Here is a 20769-nt window from a genome sequence, read left to right as displayed (position 1 = left end):
GTGTCTAAATCGTCCTAATGTGTGGTGAGGAGGAAAGTTTGAGTGGACAAAGACTCTCCAAGGATCACAGCTGGAGAATTGAAGAGATTAGTTGAGTCTTGAGTCTCAGAAAGCCTAAAAAAAATATCAAATAGCACCTACACCACCAAAAGTTGTTCGGGAGGGTTTCAAGAAAAATCCTCTGCTCTCATCCAGAAACAATCTCCAGCATACTCAGTTGTCAGACAAGACTGGAACTTCAAACGGGACCGGCTTCTATGGTCAGATGAAACTAAAAAAAGCATTTTTTGGCAGCAAACCCACCAGATGGGTTTGGTGCACACATGGATAAAAAGTACCCCATGCCCACAGTTAAATATACTGCTGGATCTTTAATGTTGTGGGCCTATTTTTCTGCTGGAGGTCCTGGACATCTTGTTCAGATACATGGTATTTTGGATTCTAGCAAATACCAACAGAAAAAAATTCAAAACCTGACCTTCTGCTAGAAATCCAATAATGGGCCCCGATTGGATCTTCCATCAGGACAATGATCTAAAACAAACATCAAAACCACCACAAAAATGTGTCAGTGAGCACAAAAATGAAGCTTCTTCCATGGCCGTCCCAGTTCCCTGACCTCAACCCTAAAGAAAATTAGTGGAGTGAACTGAAGAGCAAAAGCACCAGCATGGAGCTGGAAATCTGAAGGATCTGGAGAGATTTTGCATGAAGGAATGGTCTCTGATCTCTTGTCAGGTGTTCTCCAAACTCATCAGGCATTATAGGTGAAGACTCAGAGCTGTTATCTTGGCAACAGGAGGTTGCAAAAAGTTTTGAATAAAAGGGTGCCAATAATTGTGGCCAACGTGTTTTGGAGAAAAACATTTATTTCATAATGTGATTTTCCCCCCACTTTCAATTCTTTTCCTTCAATGAAAGGTTATAATTTTGTGAATTTTTTGAAAGAAAGATCAAAAGGATAAACAATGCAGATTTATTTTCACAGCCGCCTTTGCTCATAATTACTAAGGGTGCCAATAATTGTGGAGGGCACTGTATATGCAATTTGATAAAATAATCTTTTAATTGTTATTAAAAGTATTTAATTTGCTCATCAAAAATAATTATAGTTAGCTATATTTTAAGGCTTTTCATAAAGCAATCTTTTTTTTTATTGGCATTATTTTCATATGAATATTTCATATTCATATTCATTTTCACATTTTCCCCTCCCTGAAATGTAAAGAAAATAATGATATATTATTTAAGTTTGTATATATTATTTCAATATAAAGTATGTATCATATAATAATTGTATTTGTTATACATTTTTAAAATGATCATTGTGTTCAGATTAGATGATTATCATGAATGTCATGCAGCAATGAGAATCTAATAAGAACAATCCTTACACGGTTAAATTTGTGTTATCCTTGGCCCTCCCCTGTTTCCATGCCATATGTTGTCAATCCACGTAGATGTTGAAGTGTACAGCTATTTCATTGTGTCATTGTGCAGACGGATGATAGCAGACAGCATTGTAGCGTCAAAATAAACCAACACTGACTGCATTTGTCTGGCTGTCATTTTAGCCCCCTGGCTGCTCTCTCGCTCAGACACAACGACAACTAAGATTACATGATGTTGAGATAGAGCACCCACAATTGTGCAGCACATCTCAAATCAAATGTAAACCGTGGTCTACGTGGATTACTCAATGCAAAAGAAACCTTCCAGGAACCAAAACTGACAATCAGTAAACAAGCTTTCATATAGTAATGAATTAATAAGCAGTAATCTTGGTCTAATGTGAGATGACAGTATATCTAAATGTCACCCACACTCATGCCCAGGGCTGCCAGACAGAAACTGCCAGTTGGGCATGAGTAATTGAATAGGGTGCATGATTTGAAACAATGGATTTTAATTGCATTAATCCGTTGCCTGTGACAACAATGAACTAGGGGCCGGGGAAATAGAAATGGGCTTCCCCGCATTTATAATTACACCTGAATCAGCAGCGTTGGCCTATAATTAGGCAGCAGAATTAAGGTTATAAAGGCAGACCTCCAATTAATCCAATCCGCAGGCAGCATGTCATATTCGCTAATAGGGAAGGTCTTATCAAGGCAGGTCATCAGCGTTTGAACTAATATGATCCCATATATCAGCTCATTCTTGGAGGGTCTGATGGTTTTATGAGACTCTGCTGGAGTAATTCAGTCATCTGAATGAGCTGCTCATGTGCACGAGTCACGTGGAGGGTGGGTGGCGTTTGTGGATTCAGTGAGCAGGCCAGCCTCTGTTTTGGGACCATTGTCTATGTGTGTGTATGTGTGTGTCTTTGTGTGGGTGGGATCTGTAGATCCAAAGACGGAGTACATCTGGAGTCGTGGCCACATAGCGGAGCCAGGCGCCAAAGCTCCTATCCATCTGCCCTTCCCTCTGTCTGTTTTCTTGCCTCACATATGCTTGCACATGCAAGACTGCCTGTGAAACGCGTGCTATTTCCATGCAGTAAACCAAATCCCTCATGAGGCTTGCAATGAGTGTGTGAAACATATTTCAGGTGATGCCGTTTGGAATGGTAATGTCACTTTTAAAAGGGCTTAGTCTTAGTCAGTTCATACATACATACATACAATGGCATGAATATACCGCTATTCTATTCTATGATGAGTATGTTTTTTATTTCTATTTTAAAAAAAATTCAGGTATGAAATCAAAATATCTGGGTGATACAAAAAAAACTAAAATAAAAAACTAAATAAAAATCATGCTTTTGGATCATATTTGATGATGCCAAATTATGACATACTAAGTTTTATTTATGACATAATTATTACATAACTTTTTTTTCATAATTATGACTTTTTATCTTATTATTTCAACTTTTTGTCAATTTCAACTGTTATAATTATAATATGACTTGGACTTTGTCATAACTTTCATTTTTTATGTCATAATTGTTTTCCTTATGTGACAAAAATGGGCTTCAATAGTGCTGAAAGAAGCATAAAGAAATTTATTAAATAGTTTGGCATAGTATTTTATTATTATGTCTTAGGAAAAAAAAGTTTTGACAAAACTTCTTATAAATACTTGAGAGAAAAAAAAAAAAAAATGTTTTTTTCCGACAAAGTCATGTGGTGCAACCAACTTTTTTACCCTGAAAAATATAATGTTTTGAAATAATTAACTCTTTCCATCATTTGTGAGACACCGTTCCCCTGCCATTGACGGAAATTTCTGTCATTTATGCGACAACTCTTCCCCGCCATTGACGGAAATTTCCGTCATTTGTAAGACACCGCTTCCCCGCTAGGCATGTAACGGTATCAAATTTTCATGTTGCGATTAATTGCTGAAGCTTTTATCACGGTTTTATCACAATATTGAAATAAGTTGCAAAAACAGTGTTATAGTATAACAGGTTTAAGAACTCTTTTTGTAATAACAAAAAGAAGTCAGAATGTTTAAATACAATAATACAATACATTATTTAATGCATTAACTAAGAATGAGCAATAGCTACATTTGTTACAGAAAGTATTATTTTTTTGTTAATGTTAGTTAAGAAATACAACTGATCATTGTTAGTTTTTTTGAGGAGATGTTTGCAGTATGTGACAAAAAAAAAATTGGGCCTAAAAACGTGTCAAATCGCTTAGAGCACCTTTAACATGTTAACTAAATAAGCCTTATGTCACTTAGTGTTACTGAACAATAAAAAATAATCAGAACATTTCTAATCATTAGGGCATGTTGTAGTCCAGATTAAAATATAAAAATGTTCAATTTTGAAAATAAATAGCATATTAAGTCTTTAAGTATTAAGTATTTGGTGCTGTGATGAACAACGTTGAGATTACAAAAAATGAATAGCTGTTTGAAGCATTTTAAAAACTTCACTAGTGCAGTTGCTTTGTTTGCTGGGTTTCCGGGGTAACAGCTGCATTCTGCTGTTCCATCAGCGCCCTCTGCTGTCAGAGAGTGAACGTGCACTTTCATTCAGCGCGTCTCCTAGGGAAAGTATTCTTAAATGCATTATAAAAATTTTAGTAATTGGTAATACATTATTATTTACGGTATTTTGAAGTGCCCACGATAACAATATCGTGCATATTCATTATCGTGATACATCGCATTACCGAATATCGGCACATGTCCATTCCCCGCCATTGACAGAAATTTCTGTAATTTATTAAAGGGCACCTATTATGCCCCTTTTTACAAGATGTAATATTGGTCTTGGGTGTCCCCAGAATGTATTTGTGAAGTTTCAGCACAAAATACCCCACAGTTAATTTATTATAACCATTTGAAAATGTCATTTTTGGGGCCTGTTTTAAAAAGAGCTGTTTTGGTGTATACCACCTTAAATATAAATGAGCTGCATATCCCCGCCCTGCCTTTGGATGAGGGCGTAACTTGCATACCTATGGCAATAAACAGAGGGTAGAAGCAGAATGGCTGAGAGTGAGAGACCCGCTGTTTTGAATGGCATTCAGCTGTACATGTTTGAACCGGAATCAGACCCAGATGATGAAGAGACTCCGGCAGAAGAAACACAATTGAGAATGGAGCAGGACGTCTCTGAATGGTTATTTGATACATTTATGTACTTATAGAGTTTTAATCGCGTCCCCTTTGCAATTATGGATGTGCAACACACACACACACACACACACACACACTGTGATAACGTTCGCGCAATTTTTTGAAACTACAAACACAAATACTGTGATAACGTTTGCTAAGTACAAACGAAATTATATTTATGCGAGGGAACGATTGCGTCATGTTGACATTACTTGTCGTACAGGTACTTATGTGGCAAATGTGAGAAGATGGCTACAGAACCAGAAAATATATGCTGCAGGGAGATAGAACAGGTATTAATTTATTTACATTTGTAATTGTTGCAAAAAATAATACGTGACATAAAACTGTCTGACGCTATTTGTTGTATCAAAGGTTACAAGGCGGATGAAACAACTTCAAGTCACTCCATCATGTATGGTAGACCATCCCGGAATGGATGAAAACATACAGAAAACATACACAGTTTTTAATACAATATCTTTAAAAAAATATATATATACGTGTGGATACACACTATACAAACAAGGTTTAAATTATATACACAGACATTCTACGACGACGACAACAACTTTAGACGTATTTGTTATTGAATTGGCTGACATCGACTGAAATGACTATTTGCTCAAAAAACATTAAATACACTTACTTCTTCTGGAGGTGACGTTGGATCGCGAACAGTAGGCAACGATCCACACTTGAGGATTAACTTTGAAGCAAGACCTGCTTTGAATTGACCCTCGTTCTCAAAACAGTCAGTCAAAAAATGATTCGCGCAAACATAAACGTATTTTGGAATTTTGAGTGGCGCCTTTCCTTTGTAAATAAAATCCATCCACTGCGTTTTCAGTGGCTCTGATGTCGGAAGTAAGTGAAAACTACTATGTTCATTATTACATCCCACAACAGAACACTTATGTTTCTTAGGAGACATTACCGGCTGTCGTTGAAACAATGGAGGATGGTTGACCGATCACCGAGGGTGGGGTCTATGCCAAAACCAGATTGTCAATCAAACCACGTGGGTGGGGCTTAGCGCAATTCTACGTCACAGTGAGAGCAAACTTAGAACAGGGCGTTCTGAGACAGTGCTTATGAATTATTAAGATTGTAAAAAAAACACTGGGTGGATTTTTCTCATTCTAGGGTGGTTTTGCTCACACACTGCCAACACACATTTATGGTCAAACACCATGTAAAAGTGAATTTTGCATAATAGGTGCCCTTTAAACAACGCTTCCCTGCCATTGTTATACAGTAGGGGGCTCTATTACACATCTTTTGGAAGAGTACTGAATCTCCTGATCAAAACACAGGCGAAGAAGAAGCAGAAACAAGCGATAACATATGTAATCATATGTAAAATAACGTGATCATCAACATTAAACAGCATATAAATCAAAACTGCCTAACATCACTGAGTGAAATGTCAACCCATGACGAAGTACAGGACTGTGCAAGCTTTGGGGGTACTGATGGACATGATCTACTCCATCTGTGTATTTGATCATCGTTCTGAATCCGATCCAGACGTAGTCTTAGACAAAAACACGATCTTTCTGAGTTTTTCTGAGAAATGTTGCTTTTTTTAATAGAACTTACCCACATTCAAGTGCTAATTAAAAAAGGAATGCATGAAGCTAGAATAAAAGCTTGTTTGCTTGTTTGTTTAAAAGCAGATGCTCTGTTCTTTCTTTGGATATATTGCCTGTTCAGATATTCATACAACAAAATATTCTGGGGGCCATGAATGTTTTGTGAAAAAGATCAAAAACGCTGGCTGTGGCAAGCAACTTTTTAAAAAAAAAAAATGCTGGCAGGGAAAGAGTTAAGATGTGTACACTCATATGCAAGATTATGATTATTTTTTCAAAGCAACATGAAACCAATATAAATACAAAGAGTTTTCATATGGAAAGAAAGTAATATGTTTCTCTAATATTTGACAAAGCTCAGACGTTTACTTTCAGGCAGGCACACATGCCTACTAATTGTTCACAACTTTGTAAATCCATTCTGACTGAGTTTTGGGAACAGATCCAGTGAGTCTGTTTCTAATTAAAACCCATCCACGTGTTTCTGGTGAATTAGTTGGATCTGCGAGAAATCCAAGGACGGCCAAGCCCACACCATTGTCTTGAGTGACAGGCTGAAACCTCCATCTTTTACTTTGGAAACTATGATTACAGTTAATTTGCCTTGCTGCACAGACATAATGTGATTATGAGAGGGACTGTAATCATTGTCATGGAAAACTTGGCCAAGATTTCCATGTAGAGAAGAAATGAGGAAAAGTTAAAAAAGTATTTCTGCATTGCTATGACACATGTTCTTCTTATAGCTCTCACATATTCATGGTGCCAGCAACCGGGTTCATATTTGTCACTGCTTTGAGTCAGCAAAACCAAAACAGAGGAAGTTACTGAATGCTCAGTGGGGCAAAGAGGAAATAGTCGGAATGTGAAGAAGAAAAACCCACAAGGGGAGAGTAAATTACATTGTGGAGCCATCCATAACTTCTAACCATCTCTCAGGATGAGCACATTTAAGAGGCAACTGGGAATGCCACGATAAAGGGGAATACCATTATGCTATACTAAGCTGCTCTATGGCTCAACTCTGACAAGCAGCTCTAAATTAATGGCCTTTAGTGCTTCTCGGGTCCAGTTATTGGAGTTTTGGAGGGGATGAGGGAGGCGGGTTGCAATTTAGTAAACTAGGGTGGAGGAGAGGGGTTACGCCACGTTTTGGCCCCAAGTCTATGGCTCAGGAGGAAGCCCTCCATCACCAGTGTGCCTCTCCATACTGCTGTGCCTCAATGCACAGTGTCAGATTTCAACACATGGAGCACATTATCCCCTGCGCTGACACAAACTTCCATGCCCAGTTATGCCCCACCCACCAACCCTTTTTGTGTCATTTGGAGCTTTTCATTGTTTTCTGTGCAAACAAAGAGTAAATTGAATGTTTTGAGTGGCAAGAAAGGGCAAAGGTTTACTGGTGACAGACAGTAGTTGCAGACAGTCAAGTTGGTCAACAAACTGGCCGAGACAATAATTCTTAATAATGGGAATTCCAACTGCTAAAATGGAGTATCTTGTTTCAAGTGTCACAGCATTGGGACATGTCTTAAAGCAGTGGTTCTCCTTTTTGAATCCTAGACCCCACCCCCATTGTCCAATACAATATTTGATTAAAAAAAAAAGTTATTTATTCTGATACTTCTGCTGTGATCATGACAAAACTGCTTGTTGTTAATTTAATAATTAAACATGATTCATTTCATGATTCCAGAAGTTTTAAGAATTACATGTTCCTTAAATAAATACCATAGTATATATAAAAATATTTTTTTTATTTTTTCATATATTAGTCTACACACTGTACATCTTTATTTTATGTTTAGCATTTTAATTAGATTTTATTTTTTAATATTATTTAATTAAAATAATTTTAATCATCTTACAGCCCTATTGGATGTCTACCGAGGACCCCATCAGACCACTGGTTGAGAACCACTGTCTTAAAGAATGTCAGCAAAGAAATATTAATGTAACAATAAAGGTGAAATCTAGTACAGATTTATGAAAAAATCTCAGGATTCAGGAGTTTTATATTATTACACTAACAGGCTAACAGTAATAGGAACCTATGGGTTAACCCCTTACTCAAAACTCAACAAAAGAGGTTTGTGATCTCAGTAACTCTATACCTTTGTTACTCCCGCTTGAGATTTAAATGTAAAACTTTATGTAACCCAGATTCTTCAAAGGTGATGTGTGTAATTCCTGTGCCCCTAGTGTCAGCAAACAGAATTACAAAAATAATGTTTTCAAACTAGTATTTCTGAACAGACCTCATCTACTATTGGTTGGATAGTCCCATTTCAAACTGAGGAAGTGTTGCTGAGTTAGTTTTTATGCTCAAACAAACAGAACAATGTTTAAATGGATAGATATTTTAAACATTATAAGACAAAAAGACAAAATTAGATAGATAGATAGATAGATAGATAGATAGATAGATAGATAGATAGATAGATAGATAGATAGATAGATAGATAGATAGATAGATAGATAGATAGATAGATAGACAGAGACAGTAAAATGAGATATACAGACAAACATACAAAAAATATATATATAGGCAGACAGATAGAAAAGGATATATAGAAAATGGATAGACAGAAAATGAGGTAGATAGATAGATAGATAGATAGATAGATAGATAGATAGATAGATAGATAGATAGATAGATAGATAGATAGATAGAGTCAGAATGCACACAGGCTAATTTTGAGCTACAGGCAAAACAAGTGAAAAATGTCAGTTTTGGTTGAAATTGAGGTTTTCACAAAATTGAGTTCATTGAGCCCTCGTCTAGCGATCCCAATGGTCCAAATAGCAATTAAACATCTAAAAGTATCTTTATTTGTACGTTTTCTGAGAGGAGTACCTTTCCTTTGACCATGAAAAATGTTGTTTTTCTCTGCTCGCTTCTCAACTACTGGCGCTTCCCCTCAGCACAAGTTTGGTATCGTTTTAAAGCGCAGCATTCAAACTTTGTGAATATTCATAGCGAATTCTCGATGGCATGAGTCTGAACCAATAAAATGTCATTTTCAAACATGCTGATGTAAACAAAACTATCTTACTCGCACTGACTGACAGATCTGACAAAGACGCCTCAGACAATGTGCGATCCTGATATACACATATAAACAGAATTACAGTATTTTAAAAAAAAATGTCTTGGTGAGTATTCATGCATTATCTGTTATGTCTTAAGTGACCTTAGTTAAATAACAATAAAATAACTAATTTTTGAAAATCTGCTCATTATGACTCATTTTGCCAGAAAGGGTCACATATCGAAAAACTGAGACAGACAGACTGACAGACAGGAAAACGAGATATGCAGACAGACATACAGTACAAAAAATAGAACAGTCAGACAGACAGAAAAAGATAGATAGATAGATAGATAGATAGATAGATAGATAGATAGATAGATAGATAGATAGATAGATAGGAAAATGAGATATGCAGACTGACATACAAAAAGTAGATACACTATATTACCAAAAGTTTTGGGACGTAGGGTTTAATCCGTAGGGTTTAATATGGAGTTGGCCCACCCTTTGCAGCTATAACAGCTTCAACTCTTCTGGGAAGGCTTTCCACAAGGTTTAGGAGTGTGTTTAAGAGAATTTTTGACCATTCTTCTAGAAGCACATTTGTGAGGTCAGGCAGTGATGTTGGCGAGAAGGCCTGGCTCACAGTCTCCGCTCTAATTCATCCCAAAGGTGATCTACCGGGTTGAGGTCAGGACTCTGTGCGGGCCAGTCAAGTTCCTCCACACCAAACTCACTCATCCATGTCTTTATGGACCTTGCTTTGTGCACTGGTGTGCAGTCATGTTGGAACAGGAAGGGGCCATCCCCAAACTGTTCCCACAAAGTTGGGAGCATGAAATTGTCCAAAATGTCTTGGTATGCTGAAGCATTAAGAGTTCCTTTCACTGGAACTAAGGGGCCAAGCCCAACCCCTGAAAAACAACCCCACACCATAATCCCCCCTCCACCAAACTTTACACTTGGCACAATGCAGTCAGGCAAGTACCGTTCTCCTGGCAACCGCCAAACCGAGACTCATCCATCGGATTGCCAGAGAGAGAAGTGTGATTCGTCACTCCAGAGAACACGTCTCCACTGCTCTAGAGTCCAGTGGCGGCGTGCTTTACACCACTGCATCCGACGCTTTGCATTGCACTTGGTGTTGTAAGGCTTGGATGAGCTGCTCAGCCATGGAAACCCATTCCATGAAGCTCTCTACGCACTGTTCTTGAGCTAATCTGAAGACCACACAAAGTTTGGAGGTCTGTAGCTATTGACTCTGCAGAAAGTTGGCGACCTCTGCGCACTGTGAGCCTCAGCATGCGCTGACCCCGCTTTGTGATTTACCTACCACTTCAATGTCTGAGTTGCTGTTGTTCCCAATTGCTTCCACTTTGTTATGATACCACTAACAGTTGACCGTGGAATATTTAGTATTGAGGAAATTTCACAAATGGACTTATTGCACAGGTGGCAACCTATCATGGTACCACGCTTGAATTCACTGAGCTCCTGAGAGCGACCCATTCTTTCACAAATGTTTGTAGAAGCAGTCTGCATGCCTAGGTGCTTGATTTTATACATTTGGAAGAGATTGGAACACCTGATGTCAATGATTTGGAGGGGTGTCCCAATACTTTTGGCAATATAGTGTATATAGACAGTCAGAAAAAGATATATAGAAAAATGAATAGACAGAAAATGAGATAGACAGGTAGATGCAGACCGACTCAACCATAACACTTGTCTGTGGGCTGAGGGTCATGAAGGCCCTGTGGGGAAGTAGTTCTCTTTCACCTCTCTCTGTGTAATAAGAGGTGTCGAGTTTCATGTTGTAATCAGTGCAGCACAGAATGCAGCCTACTGTAGGTGACACAGTGGGAGTTAACAAAGAGAACAGCACGATGAATGCTGCCAGGACTCTCACTCAGAGTGAAGTGCAAAACAATCCGGGTGCCATCTTTAATGAAGGCAGGGGGTGGCCGGAACGCAGAGATAAAATGATGAGGATACAAAAGTGATGGACGTCATCTGCTCATGAAGCGTGTAATTATACCAGCAGCCTGCTCATACCATCCTCCTGCAATTACTGCCATTGACAAAAACAATCATTAGAGAGAAAGCGGAAAGACTCACCTGTGAGTGAAGGATTTTCTCTCTCAACCTGTTTCCTGCTGTTATACATCTAAGTCCTATATCCTGTTTTCCTGTGTTCCCCAACTCTGAAAGACTTCATACACTCTGATCATATATAATGTACTGCCTCAAATAAGGAGCAGACATACATATGTTAACATCCTCAAACCAGCAACATATGAAAAAGCCTAAATATGCATATCACTGCAAAAAATGCTGTTCTTACTTAGAATTTTTGTCTTGTTTCCAGTCCAAATATCTAAAAATTCTTAGATCAAGAAACATTTTCTTGACAAGTAAAATTTATTTCCTTGTTTTTAGGAAAAATAAGTTAAAGTGAGTTATCAAATTAATCTGCCAATGGGGTAAGCAAAATAATCTTAATCCAAACTGAAAACAAGATTATATAGCTTATTCTTGGTTTGAAATAAGATTATTTTACTTACCCCATTGGCAGATTATTTTGCTTGTTTTAAGAAAAAACTTACTTAATTTTGACTTATTTTTCCTGAAAATAAGAAAATAAATTTTACTTGTCAAGAAAATGCTTCTTGATTTAAGAACGTTAAGATATTTTGACTAGAAACAAGACAAAAACTCTAAGTAAGAACAGCATTTTTTGCAGTGTAGAGACTATATGTGATATAATAATGTAACTTTTTTGGGTACTGGACCACCACAACCCCACAAGGCTTGTATAGAAAATGACTTATTTAATTGTTTTCTCTTCTGTAAGATCTGTACTCAGCTGTACTGGAGTCTTAAAGTATTTTTATTGATTGATTTATTGATTGATTGATTGATTGCAATATTTATACTTTTCGTGGGCCTTTAAAAAAACTTTACTGTAGACAGACAGGTAGGTAGGTAGATTGATAGATAAATTTGTGTAAAAATTATATATATTGAAATGGCTAATGACTATTTAACTCTTACCTTCTTAGGCAAGGTTAACAATTAAATCCATATATAAAATGCATTTGAAACATAGCAAAATAAATGATTATATCATATAGATGTGCTTCTTTTCTGTCTGATTATTATGTGCTGATCACCTGTTTACGTAACATATTGTTTTATGGATGAGGTTGCCATATATATCACCCATCCACCCATCTGAGTTTAAGAAGTGACATTTTCTTTTCCACGGTGAAACTAATATGGCTTTTTTACTATAGAGTTTAAATGCATGGGCGTAAGTGTGTTTAGACTGGCTGACACTGACAATGGAGCTCACTGAAAAATAATCTGGCATGACAAATTTTACTAAGTTGTTTTACTGCCGTTATGTGTTGTTGGAGCGAAATCCACTGTAAACGATATATTTGGTGTGCAATAATAGAGATCACCTTACCATGTGTAAGGCCTTGCAGATTTTACAATCTTCTATTTGATATTTAATGACCACCCCCTCATATACTAGGATCAGAGGGGTCACTGCGCTTGCAGAACAACAATATTGTACAAACAAAATTGTGCTAACAATGAGCTGTCTTATTTAGCACTGTTGCCACTTTACATTTGTGATGCAAACCTGACAGCAACATAGTGTCCGCCCAGATCTGGCCCACATCTGGTCCGTGTGTAATCCACATGTACCAGATGTGGGCCGGATCTGGGTCACACTATGTTGCTGTCTGGGAAATGTATTATAATCTCGATATGTATTATAATCTTTATGGTTTGTGTGCAGTCACAGCTAATTTCATTGTCTATTGTCAATAGTGGAGTAATGTATGGAGTGTAGTGATCTACTTTGCCCAACTTGAATGTGTTCTGAAATTTGCTTGGGAAAATCTTTCACTAGGTGGCATAGATTCCTGTTGGCTGGATTCAGTCTCAAGTGTAAAAATTGCAAGTGTTATTATTTTTTTTTAATTTTTGCAATCATGTTCAGTGAAAGATTTAAAAAAAATTTTTTTTTTTTTTTGAAGTGTTTAGTTAGAGTTTAGAATAATCCTGATGGAGGATAACAGTGAATTTGGAATCAGAGAACTGCTTTAACAAATGGAGAATGAATTCCTTCATTTTATGAATAAATAAACATAAGCTCTTGTTCTAGATAAGCACTTTCTACAGAGTAAGTGAGAAGATCCAATAAACAGATAAATTCTAACATGTTCAAGCCCATTAACTGTACATTAAGCAACAAAAAAAAGCAATGCACATAAAAAAGGCTGTAATGAGTTTGAGTGTAATTAGTGTTTTGCCTAGTATTATGTGACATAACCCATATAATCTGAATATAAAATAAAGTGATTGCAGTACATGCTGATTGTTTTTCTGCTGAACCAGCATGAAAACAGTTGTGCTTCTTTATGAAAAATTAAAAAGAACAGTATTTATTCAAAATAGAAATCTTTTATAACATTATAAATGTCTTTACTGTCACTTTTGATCAATTTTTTAATTTGTTTACACAACAATCAACATACATATTCACATATCAACACAACCAACAACACAGCATGCATACAGACATTATGCTTTTACATTGTGTGTGTAAACAGAAAAAAAAGAGAAAGAATAACAGTAAATCACAAGCAAAACAGCATCCGTTCGTCCACTTACAGTTATAATTGGTTTTGAAGATAATTTATGAAAGGACGGCACATGACAGTGAACCTAGACCTGGAGCCCCTTAAATGAAGTCTTATTTTTTTCCAAACTCAGAAATGTAACACATCTCTGGCCCACTGTTTACTTTTGATTAATTTTAATATGTTTTTGCTTAATAAAAGTATTCATTTCTTTAAAAAAACCTTTTGATTGTTGTTCCATTACAGCATGACAGAGTAAAACAAACGATGCAGAACTCTTCTGATATCAGATTTCAAAGCAAGAAAAGAGTGAAACAAAAGAAATGTGCCTGATTTCCGTTCAGTGCGCTCGGCATCTCTGCTTACATGACCTGTGTCAGCTGATCTTATCTGTGAGATACTTGATGCACTCAATAAGTGATATGTCAAGGACCAGTGAGAAATCGCACCATAAGACTCTAATGGCCCTGAGGGGGTGTAAATTTCAGCATGATAAATAGGGGGGTCTGGGCTTATAGAGAGCTGCTGAGGTTGTAGTTAGGAGCTCCATGTAGAAATTGAATGATTTGAGAAGAAGGGCAGTAGAGGTGACAAACCCCTCCCTTTAATCAGCCATTACCCATATTCCTCGTGGAGGGGTCGAAAGTGACATATTCACATGGCCCCAGAGACAAACAGGCCCATCCAACAGCAGGCCTTGAGCACACGAGCTCCACAATACCATCCTCTTCTTCCGGGCCAATAAAGTTTGTCTGCTCAAACAGAACTGTTTGCAGATTCGAGCCTGTTCCAGTAGTTCTTGCCACCCACGGAGCTCTCACAATGAGCACAAGGTGTTGGGAGCCACAGGGCAGGAGGGTGTGACGTAACCTGATCTGCTGTTCGCCAGCATGCAGGCAGATTGATTTCAGCCTGCAGATGGACAAAGTGCTCCATCAATGAAAGGCCTTCCAACCAGCTGGCCGCCGCTGACCCCTCACCCCCAGCAAGGACACTCTTCCTGGGGGGGCATATGCACCCTGCCTTTAGAGAAGGGACACACATACATACAAACAAACTTATTAGCATTGCCATATAGGCTGTCCCTCTATAAGCAACAAACAAAGCCTTATTTTCTGATTTAGGCAAAGTTCTGTTTAACTTATTTCAGGTCTGATCCAAACTTCTTAACCCAGCTGGAATGGATGTGGGGGTGTATTTCTGAAGAATAGTACCCCTGTTGCAGTGGTTTTCAAACTTTTGCCAAGGACCCCTAAATATGATGATCCCCTTGCTAAGGGAACCTTTTTTTATCTATCTGTCGTGTTTATATTGTAGACCAGGTGGGACGGTTTTCATGGGAAATTGCATACATAAGTCACTTACCCATGTTTGTCTCGTTATATCCGTAAATACGGAAAAGTTAATATGGAAAAGGTTGACATTGAGCACGTTAAGGGTACATTTACACGACATCAATGTACTAAAACCCTTGTGTTTTTTTGCGTACAGATGACAACATTGTCAAAACTATCCCCGTTCACACAGATCTGTGAAAATGACTAAAAACGGTGTATTATTCATGCCAGGCCAGTAGTTGGCGATGCCACTTTGTAAAGAAACACTACATGCCTATAGACTGAACACATAATATGCATGCGCATGACACCACCGTTTTCACAAATTCACATTTTTGTACTTTACAAAAACTCAAAAGTTGGCATTTCTAGGCCCCAAAAAACACCATTGTTGTGTTTAAGAATGGCCAAAACGCATTAAAAAGTTTTAAAGGTGCCCAAGAATGCTTTTTCACAAGATGTAATATAAGTCTAAGGTGTCCCCTGAATGTGTCTGTGAAGTTTCAGCTCAAAATACCCCATAGATTTTTTTTAATTATTTTTTTTAACTGCCTATTTTGAGGCATCATTAACTATGCACTGATTTTTTCAGCGCGCCACCCCTTTAATTCGCGTGCTCCCTGCCACACGAGCTCTCGATTATATTACAGCACATTTACAAAGTTCACACAGCTAATATAACCCTCAAATGGATCTTTACAAGATGTTCGTCATGCATGCTGTATGCATGCTTCGAATTATGTGAGTAAAGTATTTATTTTGATGTTTATATTTGATTCTGAATGAGTTTGAGGCTGTTCTCCGTGGCTAACGGCTAATGCTACACTGTTGGAGAGATTTATAAAGAATGAAGTTGTGTTTATGCATTATACAGACTGCAAGTGTTTAAAAATGAAAATAGCGATGGCTCTTGTCTCCGTGAATTCAGTAAGAAACGATGGTAACTTTAACCTCATTTAACAGTACATTAACAACATGCTAACGAAACATTTAGATAGACAATTTACAAATATCACTAAAAATATCATGCTATCATGGATCATGTCAGTTATTATTGCTCCATCTGCCATTTTTCGCTGTTGTTCTTGCTTACCTAGTCTGTTGATTCAGCTGTGCAGATCCAGACGTTACTGGCTGCCCTTGTCTAATGCCTTTCATTATGTTGGGAACATGGGCTGGCATATGCAAATATAGGGCGTACACCCCGACTGTTACGTAACAGTCAGTGTTATGTTGAGATCCGCGTGTTTTCCGGAAGTCTTTTAAACAAATGAGATTTACATAAGAAAGAGAAAGCAATGGAGTTTGAAACTCAATGTATGTCTTTTCCATGTACTGAACTCTTGTTATTCAACTATGCCAAGGTAAATTCAAATTTTGAATCTAGGGCACCTTTAAGTTTTAGTTAAAAATGGAGTTGTGTGAACGGCCCCTAAATTTCCAACAACTGGGGAATCACCCTTTTTTAAAAATGCAGAACAGAGGAGAGTCTGCTGGCAAAAAGGGAACGAGACAGAGCTTGTATTAAAAGGAGAATCAACGTTGGCTTGGCTTTTCAGAGACTGCGAGAACTGAGGGATTTGAAATGTTGTTTAAGCGACGCGAAGATGCGTTTTAGTAAGGTATTTTATTGAACATTTAATTTGTCATATGTACTTCTCTAACAGAGTTCATTGTAAAGCATTATCTATTGTGAAGGGTCATTTCATTATGGTTGTTGTAGTGTTGTATTAAAGGTGCTCTAAGCGATCCTGGGTGGAGTAACTTCCTGTTGACGTATGAAGTGTTGTCAAACAAAACAGAGGCTAGCTAGACCCTCCCTCCTCCTCCTCCTCCCCTCCCCTCCATGCTTCCTGAAACAGTCATGAACGCGCATTTAAAATCATTCTTGTCGGTTATTGGGTGGAGCGTGTTTATTATGATTCGTGGTCCAGGCTGCACCAGTTTGTTTTTATTGCCGTTTTCGGAGCTTGTGGCGACTACAGAGACCGCGTTTTTTTACAGTGTGTTCAGGGGACAGGCAGCTAGCGGCTAGTGAGGAGATGTTTGCTGTATGTGACAAATGTTTTGGCCTAAAAACGCGTGACATCACTTAGAGCACCTTTAAGTACTGTTTCTATTAATGGGTAAAGCTACAGTAACATCTTCAGCTAGTCAGCTTGGGATCCTTTCCATCTAAACTGGTTATATCTCTTATGCCTAGTAGTGAATGTTTTATGACCAGTAGGATAACCATATTCATCCGCACTTGTTCTTGAACACAGTTTTGTTTTTTAACTGCTAGAGGGCCACAAGTTAAATAGTGAACCTTTAAATGAATGTTGTTTCTGAACTTTCCATATATCAAAGAAAATTTATCAGTTTCCACAAAAATATTAAACAGCATTGATAAAATTAAAAAAATATTTTTTTTGAGAAAATCATCATTCAGTCAACATTAGAACATTTTCAGCTTTGCTTTGTGTGTGTCCCATCTAGCAAATAGAGGGAAATGACAGGGAAAAATTTTATGATGACAGTAAGTGACAGTTGCAGATTTACCTGTCCCTCTCTAGTCAGCTGTAACTGATGAGCAAATCCAATCAGTGACAGTGAAATGGGCCACTGTGGTGAACTGATTCATGCTGAGGAGAGGCTGGACATTTACTGGCATATTTAGATGCACCTTTACGCCCTGCAAATCTGACTCATAGCTTTTGAATGCTTTGAGATTGATCTTGCACTCAGAATGAATAAATGTAGAAGATTAATTGATGATAGTGAATCTCTCTGTCACACCACTTCATGTAAAGCCATGTACATTTTAAAAATGGTGCTCATAACTGTAGTAGAAAAGATGTTCAGTGTTGTTTTCTACCATAGTTTCTGACATCTGCTGTATTTAGTGTAGCATTCATCAATCAGTTATGTAGCACACTCGATAAGCGCTGGCGGTGTGATGAAGATTTGCCTTTGAACTGCTTTATGAATAAAATACAGAAACATTAAAGCCCCAAAAGGCATTAACTTCATTTTGCCAAACACTCATTTTCTTGGCAGTTCTGTTTTTTAAGCTTCAGGCCAATTTCTCTGAAATAAAGCTGCAATCCACCAAAAACTACATCATTTATTACCCTTAATAATGGCCATACATCCCAGAGCCTTTTGGAAACATTCACGTCAACTGCAATCTCAGCACTAAACCCCCTCCCTCCCCCATGTATAGCAATTTTCCACACATTATTTTTCTTTCTTTCCCCGTGCTTCTTCTGAAAAACTAAAATACAGATAAAAAATGATGTGTAGTGAAGCTTGCAACAGCATTACCCGAAGGACTTGGCTGTGCTCCAGAGACAATTCTGATGAATTAGAGTGCAGTGAGAGAGACTGCATGGAGGGAGAGAAGTTGCATTTAGAGATGGAACTACACAGATATTGCTCTGCAGTGTTGATCATTCTTATCAGTGCTGCATTTTCTTATGGTAGGGGGACATTTAAATAAAATAAAAATGGTTGCTTTGCATTTTAATCCATACAGGTTGTGATCTGTGTATTGATGATGTGATGAGATGCTGTGTCCATGGATTCTGGGCTTTCTGCCTCAGGAGCATTTGGAGGAGCTTTAGGTATGTGCTCAAGGAGGTGGCGTTTGCTGCCAAGGCTGCCAGTCGGGCCAGTCAGTGCATTCAGTCAGATCCTTCAGGCGGTTGGCAAAAACTCATAGTCTGCTTGCACAGAATCCAAACTCAACCCCTCTTTCTGCTTCAGATACATAAAAGGGTATTAAGTGGTGGGTGTGTGTGTGTATATATATATTTGATTTTTTACTATTGTTCACAATTGAACAGTCGGTAAGTTTTTAAAAAAAAATTTTTTTTTAAAGAAGTCTTTTATTCTCACTGAGGCTGCATTTATTTGATTAAAAATACAGTAAAACAGCAATTTGAAATATTACTTCAATTTAAAATTCAATTTCAAGTTTTCCATTTTATTATATTTTAAAATAGTAACTTATTCCTGTGATGCAAAACTGAATTTTCTGAATTAGGGCCGGTTCACAGAATCGTTTTTGTGGAACAAAAAAAAGTGCATTTTTTAAAAGTTGAACTCACCCTCATGTCGTTCCACGCGTAAGACCTTCGTTCATCCTCAGAACACAAATTAAGAAGTTTTTTGATGAAATCCAAGGGTTTCTGAACCACACATAGGCAGCAAAGTCATTGCACCTTTTGAAGTCCAGAAAGGCATTAAAGACATCGTTAAAATAGTCCATGTGACTACAGTGGTTCACTTATATTGTTAACCATATTTCACATTCATAAGTGCAAATTTACCAATAACAAATTTTATGATTTTGTTGACTGAAATATCTATATTGACAGTATCAGAGACTCTTTAAACAAGAAAGCTTTAAGAACTTTGAAAGCTTGGGAACTTTTTAATACATTTATTTGATTTTTATTTATGTATATATACAGTGCTCAGCGTAAATGAGTACACCCCCTTTGAAAAGTAACATTTTAAACAATAGCTCAATGAACACAAAAACAATTTCCAAAATGTTGACAAGACTAAGTTTTATTTAACATCTGTTTAACTTATAATATGAAAGTATGGTTAATAATATAACTTAGATTACATATTTTTCAATTTTACTCAAATTAGGGTGATGCAAAAATGAGTTCACCCCACAACAAAAACTACTACATCTAGTACTTTGTATGGCCTCCATGATTTTTACTGACAGCACCAACTCTTCTAAGCATGGAATGAACAAGTTGGTGACATTTTGCAACATCTATCCTTTTCCATTCTTCAAGAATGAGCTCTTTTAGAGACTGGATGCTGGATGGAGAGTGATGCTCAACTTGTCTCTTCAGAATTCCCCATAGGTGTTCGATTGAGTTCAGATCAGGAGCTACTGAATCACTTTCACCCTGTTCTTCTTCAGAAATCCAACAGTGGCTTTAGATGTGTGTTTAGGATGATTGTCAAGTTGGAACAGTGCAAACGACAAAGGCACGGAGTGATGGTAGCATCTTCTCTTTCAGTATAGAGCAGTACATCTATGAATTCATGATGCCATCAATGAAATGCAGCTCCCCGACACCAGCAGCACTCATGCAGCCCCACATAAGGACACTGCCATCACCATGTTTCACTGCAGGCACCATGCATTTTTCTTTGTATTCCTCACCTTTGCGACGCCATACAGTTTTGAAGCCATCAGTTCCAAAAACATTTATCTTGGTCTCATCACTCCAGAGTATAGAGTCCAAGTAGTCTTCATCTGTGTCAGCATGGGCCCTGGCAAACTCTAGGCCTGTTTTTCTTGTGCCTGGGCTTTAGGAGAGGCTTCTTTCGTGGACGGCACCCATGCATGTCATTCCTCTGCAGTGTACGCCGTATTGTGTCATGGGAAATAGTCAACCCAGTTTGGCTTTCTATTTCTTTAGATAACTAAAGTGCACTTGCATGCCGATTTTCTTCAACCCTTCTCATCAGAAGACGCTCCTGTCGAGGTGTTAACTTCCGTGGACGACCTGGACGTCTCTGTGAGATGGTTGCAGTTCCATCT

The 20769-nt window shown here is 37.7% G+C and overlaps 1 long non-coding RNA gene across 4 annotated transcripts in view; it reads right to left on the bottom strand.

Moving 5' to 3' along the window:
* Positions 1 to 13727: 13727 nt before the first annotated feature.
* Positions 13728 to 20769, bottom strand: part of LOC125248424 — an 86268-nt gene continuing 79226 nt past the window's right edge. For 3 of the 4 annotated variants that reach the window (XR_007180303.1, XR_007180301.1, XR_007180302.1), the window contains one exon: positions 13728 to 14898. This is a non-coding gene — a long non-coding RNA (uncharacterized LOC125248424). The remainder of the gene's footprint in view (positions 14899 to 20769) is intronic. The other variant, XR_007180305.1, reaches the window with a different exon arrangement.

The sequence above is a fragment of the Megalobrama amblycephala genome, linkage group LG16, assembly GCF_018812025.1.
Source record: "Megalobrama amblycephala isolate DHTTF-2021 linkage group LG16, ASM1881202v1, whole genome shotgun sequence".
NCBI lineage: Eukaryota > Metazoa > Chordata > Actinopteri > Cypriniformes > Xenocyprididae > Megalobrama > Megalobrama amblycephala.
Note: the sequence above shows the minus strand (reverse complement) of the source record. Positions and strands in the feature narration are given on the sequence as shown.